The sequence below is a fragment of the Condylostylus longicornis genome, unplaced genomic scaffold (assembly GCF_029603195.1).
Source record: "Condylostylus longicornis isolate FDR11 unplaced genomic scaffold, ASM2960319v2 ptg000055l, whole genome shotgun sequence".
Lineage (NCBI taxonomy): Eukaryota > Metazoa > Arthropoda > Insecta > Diptera > Dolichopodidae > Condylostylus > Condylostylus longicornis.
In genome coordinates this window covers 11,094,153-11,102,704 of record NW_026578024.1, presented here as the reverse complement: position 1 = coordinate 11,102,704, position 8,552 = coordinate 11,094,153, and the positions used below count along the sequence as shown (strand labels likewise).

Sequence of the window (8,552 nt, the reverse complement as noted above, 5' to 3'; positions counted from 1 at the left end):
CAATTTTTAATGCTTTAAATTACAAATATATTCAGTTATGATATTTATAATTACAAAAATGGCTTTAATATATATTTTTTTGACGTTGTAGTGTTTTTTCATTATTAAATGATTTGCGATTTCATAATATGATGCTTTATTCATTTGTGATTTCATAATAGTTTTATATATTGCAATATTTTTAAATTAAATTATACATAATTGTTTTGTAAGAAAATATTCTTCTAGAATTTATATGTAATATAATAAAATTTTTATAATATAATTTTTATGTTCGTGGAAAATACGATTAGTATTTACGATAAATAATATAGGAATGGTGATAGTAAATTATTGAATTATTGAAAAATTACGTGATATATTTCAGTAATAATATGAATAACAATAATAATTAGTGTTAGTTATGTAAAAAATAATATGTATGTATATATGTTTCAAAAATATTTAATAAAAGAAAATACGAAAATATATTTTTAAAATATTATGCGATCTATAATATAAAGATAATTTTTATGTTTAATTACGTAGAATACATTATATAGGTGGTAAATTTGAAGTTTTGATTACTTTTGGTGTTTATTGATAAATTTTATGGTATATAATATGGTATAGTTATGGATTTATGTTATCATTTTAATCCTACTTACTGTTTTTTTACGCAGAAATATGCGAATGCGTATACGTGGCTTCTTCCTATAAAGTAATAATAATTGAATGTACAATTTTCGATATAGTAAATAATAGGAACGAATATGATATTTCAAATTTGATTTATTTTGTTTTCCTTATTCTGGTTTTTTCTTTTTTTTTCGATCTTTTTTTTTTTGATATCTTTTTTTTTAAGTAAATACAAGCAAAATTTAATTTACACTATGATGAAAAAGATTTTTTTTTTTGTTTTTTGTTATTTATAGTAGAACAAGTAAATAAAAAATATAACAACGAAACTGTTTTAAAGTAACATAAGAAAATTAAAAGGCGGTTATATGTGATTTTTACATCATTTTATACAATAAATTAGAAAAGAAACGACGAAATTTAAATTAGAAAACTATATAATCTTTTTTTTTTTACTGTATACTAATATTGTAACATGTTATACTAAAAAAATTTTGTCGTTTAAAACGTAAATTTTGATATTATGTATATAAATTATTATGCTCTATATAAATAATTTAGATATAAAAATAAATGATCTACGACGTTGGTTATTTTTCATCTCTTGTCAAAACTTTGACATCGCTTCTCGTTAAATCTATTAAAATCAATGCCACCATACGTGATTGCCATTTCATTATACGACGTTTATATTTAAATATTGTACTGCAACAGCGAGCGAACAAGAAGTAGGTATGTATGCGTACGTACTGCCGAAAACTAAAAATTTTTAAAAATTTTTTATGTTAAGTATATACGAATTTTTTTAAAGTTGAACTGTGAAGTTAAATTAAATTTTTTATATTTTTTTTTTTTGTAAATGATTAAAACAACAAACTAAATTAATATATTAAGCTCTAATATATATATAAGAATATATAGATATTTGTAAATAATATAATGTATGTATTAAGGTATCTTAACTGCTAAGATGATTGTAAAATTAAGTAATAAATTTAAAAAAAGAGTTATGAAAGGAAAAATAAAAACGATTTGTCATTTTTGCTTACTCAAGGTAATTTAATTTTCAATGCTGAAGAGTTGTTCTCGAGTACGTTTTATATATAAAAATGAGAAACTTTCTAATAACGTATACGATATAATCTTTTGAATATTATGTTATGTTATTTGTCTCTTCAAGTTAATAAGTACATAACGTTTTCTTTGTCGATTTCTTTGTTGCACAAAAAAAAAAAAAAAGTAGACAAAATGTTTATACATGCATTACACTAAAAGTAAGTAATCCTACTTTTAAAAAAAATGTACAAAAACGTTGTAATCAAACTTCAAATTAAAATTTTACGAAATTTTTCGAAATTTCTAAAATAGATAAAAAACAATTTACGAAATCATTTTACAATTTAATTATTCTTGAGCAAGCAACGCAATGTTATCATCAATCAAATTTTTTTACAGTTGGTACTTTCAAACATTCAAACATAAAATGCGATAATGTAGAAAATAACAGAATTTGTAACAGATCTAAAAATTAGTAGGTTGGTATACCTGGTATGTAAACGTATTTATACATACATACTAATAAAAAAATTTGTGTTGTATTAATAACATTATAGAGATTATATGAAGTGTCGATATTTGTATTTGTGATTAAATATAAAAAAAAAAATAATTTTTTTTTTCTTTTTTAGTCGTTAATTTCATAAATAGAATAATAGTCGATATAAGTAAATGTATATATATAGTAATATGCTTATATGAATTTGTACACTAAAAAAATTCTAGAATTATCGATCGATCGATAAACGTTTTTAGTCACCAAGTATTCAACGCACACAAAGTTACACATACATTCACATCATTAGCACACTTGCACACATACTGTAGGTAGTATTTTTTTTCCATTGCGCAATTATTAAAAAAAAAAGCAGATAATTATTTCGAAATGTTTAGAAATTAATTACCAATCATTTGATTCTAATATCTTCCTAGACTACTTTTGTTGATAGCTATATATCGACCCTATATACAATATGTATGTACTGCAAGAACTTCATTCCATGAAAGTGAAAATTTTCCTTTGAATATCGGGTGACCAAATTTCTTTGTAATTACGTAATATGTGAAATAAGACGTAGCTGACGTGTGTATTAAGATTTTTTTTTAACAATTAAGAGTAACTAAGAGTAGATACTTTTTAGTTGAAGTACGTGCACGTATACATGTGCGATTTAAATTTTCTACTGCCTTTTGTTCGCCATTTTTATAGCCTTATTAATTGCTATTTCTACATTTTCGATAATTTTAACACTGATTTTACCAATCTAATTGTAGTATATTCTCCAACTAATGGACACTGCAATTTTGTGACTCCAATTTCGTTGTTTTTTCTAACGAGCTCAAATTTAAATTCAGAATCTTATTCATCGTGGTTTCTTTTTTATAAATTTAGTTGAATTTGAATAAATCACCATTTTTAAATTTTTCACAACTTCACTATAATGTTCTTTATACATAAGTATAATTTTTTTTTATACTAATCTGATTTCACTTAAATTTTTTACCACTATTTTAACTTTATACCTTTATGACTTGATACAAAATGAAACACAAAAGCAAAGAACGCCTCGTATTTATAGCTAAAATTTTTCTGGAAATTTCTTTGCTAGACGAGCATTTTTGAATGGTGCATGCGCGAATTTATATGTGTATGTGTTTTTTTTTGCTTTTAAAATTTCAATTAAATTGACCATCTTTCTCGATTCAGCTTCAAAGTCCCGCTTTCGTGCAATCTTCTGGCAAATGTGCTCAAGATAACTTCTAGTTTGGGAACACAACATATAGAAGGCGGCATTAAAGAATATACATATTATTTTAAAAATTTTAACGAGAAACAGGAAATTTAAATAATTAAAATTTTCAAAATATGTAACTTTAATAAACATTATTTTAAAATTTATTTTAATATATGCAAGTTTATGTTAATTTCAAAATTGTTTATGGAACGCTTGTGTTTACACGAACCATAATAATATACAGAGATGCCGGAGCTGTTGTCATACCCTCACATTAACTCTACTAATTTCTAATTCTAAAATCAATACTCGAGATTTAGCGAAATATCGTTTAAATCTTGTTAAAGAAACGACAAACTAGAAACGAAAAAAACTTTGATCTATCAAAATAATGATTATATGTAAAAGAATGCCTTCATTTTATTGCTACAAGTTATTTATAGGATTTTATTCTCTTTTGGATTTTTTTCAAAATTTAAAAAAAAATAATAAAATAATTTTCGACTTCAGATATCCAAAGAGTATAATTTTTCGGATCCAAAGAAATTTTATAGTTCAATCAACATTTGTTTTTGCAGTTATGTCCATGTTTTTTGTTTTTGACATATGGTTGCATTATATTGTGTGCATCAATAAACTATAAGTATGGTTGTGTAAGTATACACAAACAAATTAATAGCGTTTTTATAGTTTACAAAACTGTATCAGATATGTATATTTAATATATACATACTTAATATACATAAAAATAGTAGCCATTTTATTTTACAACCTATTGAAATATGTACGTGATTCGACATTCAATTCGACGCTTTTGTTTTCAGCCAATTATTTTCTATTTGAGTTACATTTAATGTATGTATACTATTTGTTATACATACGTAGTATTTCTTTTTTCTGGAAAAATCGGGAACATTTTTATTCCCTAAAATTTGCATGTTAATCTAACGAATATTATAATATTTTACGAAAATTTTATAATATTCAATTTCATAATGTTCAAAGTATTCTTCCTTATGGTAATTTCGGGAAAACAGTATTGTTTTTTAAAAATAAATATTTTTAATTTACATACATATATACACATGTATTTCTTTATCTTATTTGAATTGTAAGACCAGTATTTGATTTTACTCTGTGAATGTCATACCTATAATGGAAACAAAAAAAAAATCAATATGTTGGTATATCCAGGGTCTGAATTAATATTTCAAGGGTCCTATGATAATAAGAAAAGAAACTTCTAGAATTTGTATATACATACTTATATAAAACATGTTGTATAGGATATATAACTTATATAAAAATTAATATGATATTTAGTAATTCCTTAATAACGAAAAATAATCATTTGGCAATTAAATTATTAAATTTATTATGAAGTTTATGAGAAATATAAAATAATGAGATTGTATTCGAAGTATTTGAAATAAAAGTATCATTATTTACTTCGTTATTCGATTTATGCGGTGTCAATAAACATCTTATGCTTTTTTGCCCCACTTTCAAATCGGGATTATTTTCATTTTTTCAATTGAAATTTCATTTTCCGATATTTATCTTTTTTTCAATTTGATTTTCGCATTCTTTCTCAAAATATTAACTGAAGCTTCAAAAACAAATTGAATTAAATTTTGAATAGATTTTAGAAAAAACTAGATACGAAATATGAAAAAGATTCTTTTCACTGGAAAATTACATTATACAAATATATGACAGTGACTCACTTTCTGTTAACTTGGCGAATATATTAGCGAGATGTATTATATTATTTTTGCCAATTTTAACGAGTATAAAAAGTAGGATATTGTATTTACATAGGTGTTATAAAACTGTACATTAATATCTCGTTATACGGCTGCTTGCTTTACGTCGGTTTCGCAGTAACGGCCATCTTGAACTGTGGCAGTGTCTCGGTTACGGCTGTCACTTTTAGCCGTAAAGCCAGGTAATTTGTAAATTTTAATGTTACGGATTATTTAAGTTTTGTATGTATGTAATTTGTAAGACCATATACCACTTATAGGACCTAATATATATGTGCAATGAGGTAACTTAACAATTGGTATTATTTATATTAATTATTATTTTCACTTTTGACTATTTTAATAAAATAGTATTAAAAGTAATTTCTATCGTCAGAAACAATAGGCCCTGGATTGTTAAAACCCTGCTCTGCATAAGTATATGTATGAATACAGCTATGTATGTGTCATTATATGTTTTTAATAAAAACAAACAATATTGGTTTTTTTAATTTGATTGTACAAAAACAAATTCAAATTAAATATTTAAATAAATAAGTTGAGCGATATTTCACTAATTTAGATAACAAATTTAATTTTAATTATATTTTATAATTTATTTTTTAGAATTTTCAAAATGCATATTGTTGAATAGTTTGAGAATTTGATATCATTCAATCTCTTCGAAATTTATTCCTTAGAAATTTTTATTTCTTGTACTATTTCTCATGAATTCAAACAAGATTTTGTCTTAATACTATCAAATGGGTTTTAAAAAATACAGAATTTCAAAAATCCATAAAATCAAGCCAGCTGCATTGTTGAGGGATTCCGCTTCTAAAATATAATTTTTACACATAGGTAGGTACAGACATATGTATGTACATATGTCTCGTACATGGTAAAGATGGAAAATTTTTTCTAGAAAACACTGCTTCTTCCAGATGTTCTTATAAAAATTATTTTAATTGTATTTATTGAGGGTAACAGGAATATATTATAGATTTTTCTACATACTTACATCAAAATTAAAAATAAATTTGCGTAAAATTACATTTAAAAATATAGGTTTGTGAAGAGAATCGTGTTTTGCTCATTTCCGTTTTAGCAATAGGAATATTTGTGTTGTGAAACATTTAATTAACAGATTTAAAAATATTTAACAAAAACTTGTAGCTTTGTTCATCTTATACATGCTTTTAATGTTTTCATGTATGATTAGCACCTTCAACTTTCTCGAACATTGTTTGATTTTATATTCGATGTAATGTTTTAAAATGATAGAAATGAATGCGTCATATTAAGCCATACAAAATGAACTAATAAAGAGAAAATTACTTTTATAAACACAGCTTGAACATTATTCAATTCAAATACATAAAAATACATGTAATGGGGATTTTCTTAAAATTAAATGTGATGCATTTGAGTAAAAAGATGATTTTCTGGAGTAATATTTTCTAGAGCAAAATCATTTCTAAATAACACTAGAATAGGAAAGTTTGTGCTAAGAAAGAGGCTTAATTACTTGTATTATAGCTCTGGCTTTAATAAAAATATCAAATTATGCATTATGATTAAAAATATAGATACATATACATATGTAAGTACATATAATTTGTGTGCATGCTGTAGATATATGAACATTATATGAACATAAAAAAAAATTTTCTAAAAGAAAATTCTGGAAACTTCTTTTTCATTCTTTTCATGATATACATACATAATTTAATATCCGTTTCCTACATGGTCACATACATACATACTTGCTGCAGATATACATACATGTGGTATACATACTTATAGTTTTGTATCTGCACTTGCATATACAAAATATATTGTTTATGCTATACATAGTTTTTGAAATATTAATATGAAGCATGCGTATAATTATTGCAGATATTTTTGCAGAAATTTTTGTTTTTCAGAAAAACCCAATACACCGCAGCGAAATCAGAATTCTTGGAATATGGAAAAAAAGTCAGCGAAAATTCCACTAAATTATTATAAGAAATATGTACAAAAACTTTTATATCAGTACATTAAAATATCAATTATAGCTTAATAACTAATAATATTTTAACTTTAATAGCTTTTCTGTTTACGGCGTGTATAATGTCATATCAAGTTTTTTATAATTATTTACATACATAAATATATTTATACCTGTACAACCAATGTTCGCATGGTATTTCAAATTTGTTGTTACGTTTTTAAGACTAAGAACTAATTAACTGGTATATAAACTAGTATACTACATATGAATGCAATTTTGCTTAACACTAAATTCAGAATAAAATTCTTAGCGATTTCGAAATCAACTTGGCCGTTCGTTTATTGATTGATCTCAAGGGTATTGGAGGCAGTTTAGTTTTTCCAATTTTCAAATCTTTGTATAATTAAAAATAATATATTCTTGTTAATTAGCGAAATTAATAACAATATATTATTTTGAGTTAATTTCGCTAATATTTCGCCAGAATATTCTTGTTAATTGGCGGCGTTCGTCCGTTATAGCGGTTCGAATTAGTTCAACGTAAAAGTCCGCCATTGAATAATTTTGCCGTATATTTTGAAAACAATTCGTTCTAATGTTGAGATTTTGCACAAACCAATAGTAAAAAATAAGCTATGAGTATATTATGAAAAACTCTCAACAACCTCAATGAAATTCGGATTTATACTAATTTTAACACTTGCTCAATTTGGACAAATCGAACTATTTTTTGTGACTCTTCTGATTTGGCCGGCCATTTCAGGGAATGCAGATAGTATGAGGCCGAGGCTCTGAGATCCTTTTCAAGCCGACCCATAAGATCTTTTGTGATTTCTATACAAACCAACATTACCAATATATATAGGCCCCTGACATACTGCACCATAGCTGCCGACATAGCCACGAAACCTGCATTGAGGTGACAAAGCCCCTTCCGAAGCACCTAAGACATAAATGAGCCACCTTCCCGCATTTGCGAAATAAGTGCTCCACCCTTTACTCCTTTTCGAGGAAGAGATAGCAGTTCTCGCCTTCCGTTGCCAATCCTTTTCAATTGGACCACAAACAGGTAGTGTTCAGTGAGTTCACTCATCGCAATAACCTCATATCTAAACGACCAATTGTGGGCAGTTCACGTCCCTGTCCTAATGGCTGATGTCAATTTTTTGGAGTGGGATAGTTCCGGAAAATTGTCACAATTAATCGACCCTTGTCCGTTTCTTTCAACCATTCAAGGCACACAGAACCATTGTCCTTTACATCCCAAAGCATGGCTCCGGTCAAATAAAAGAGGTGGCCGCTGCCCTCCGAGCGAGATCATTTCTCATTTCCGTCTATGGCGTATTATCCCGCCACCCATATTAAAGTTACCTTGATATACCTAACCTGGGTGTTTAGGTT

The 8,552-nt window shown here is 25.9% G+C and overlaps 1 long non-coding RNA gene across 1 annotated transcript; it reads right to left on the bottom strand.

The window, feature by feature from the left end:
- Positions 1-751: 751 nt before the first annotated feature.
- Positions 752-3,218, bottom strand: LOC129611860 (uncharacterized). The gene is made up of 2 exons (XR_008697192.1): positions 2,580-3,218; positions 752-1,377 (listed from the first exon to the last, which is right to left on the bottom strand). It is a non-coding gene; the product is annotated as an uncharacterized LOC129611860 (long non-coding RNA).
- Positions 3,219-8,552: the final 5,334 nt, after the last annotated feature.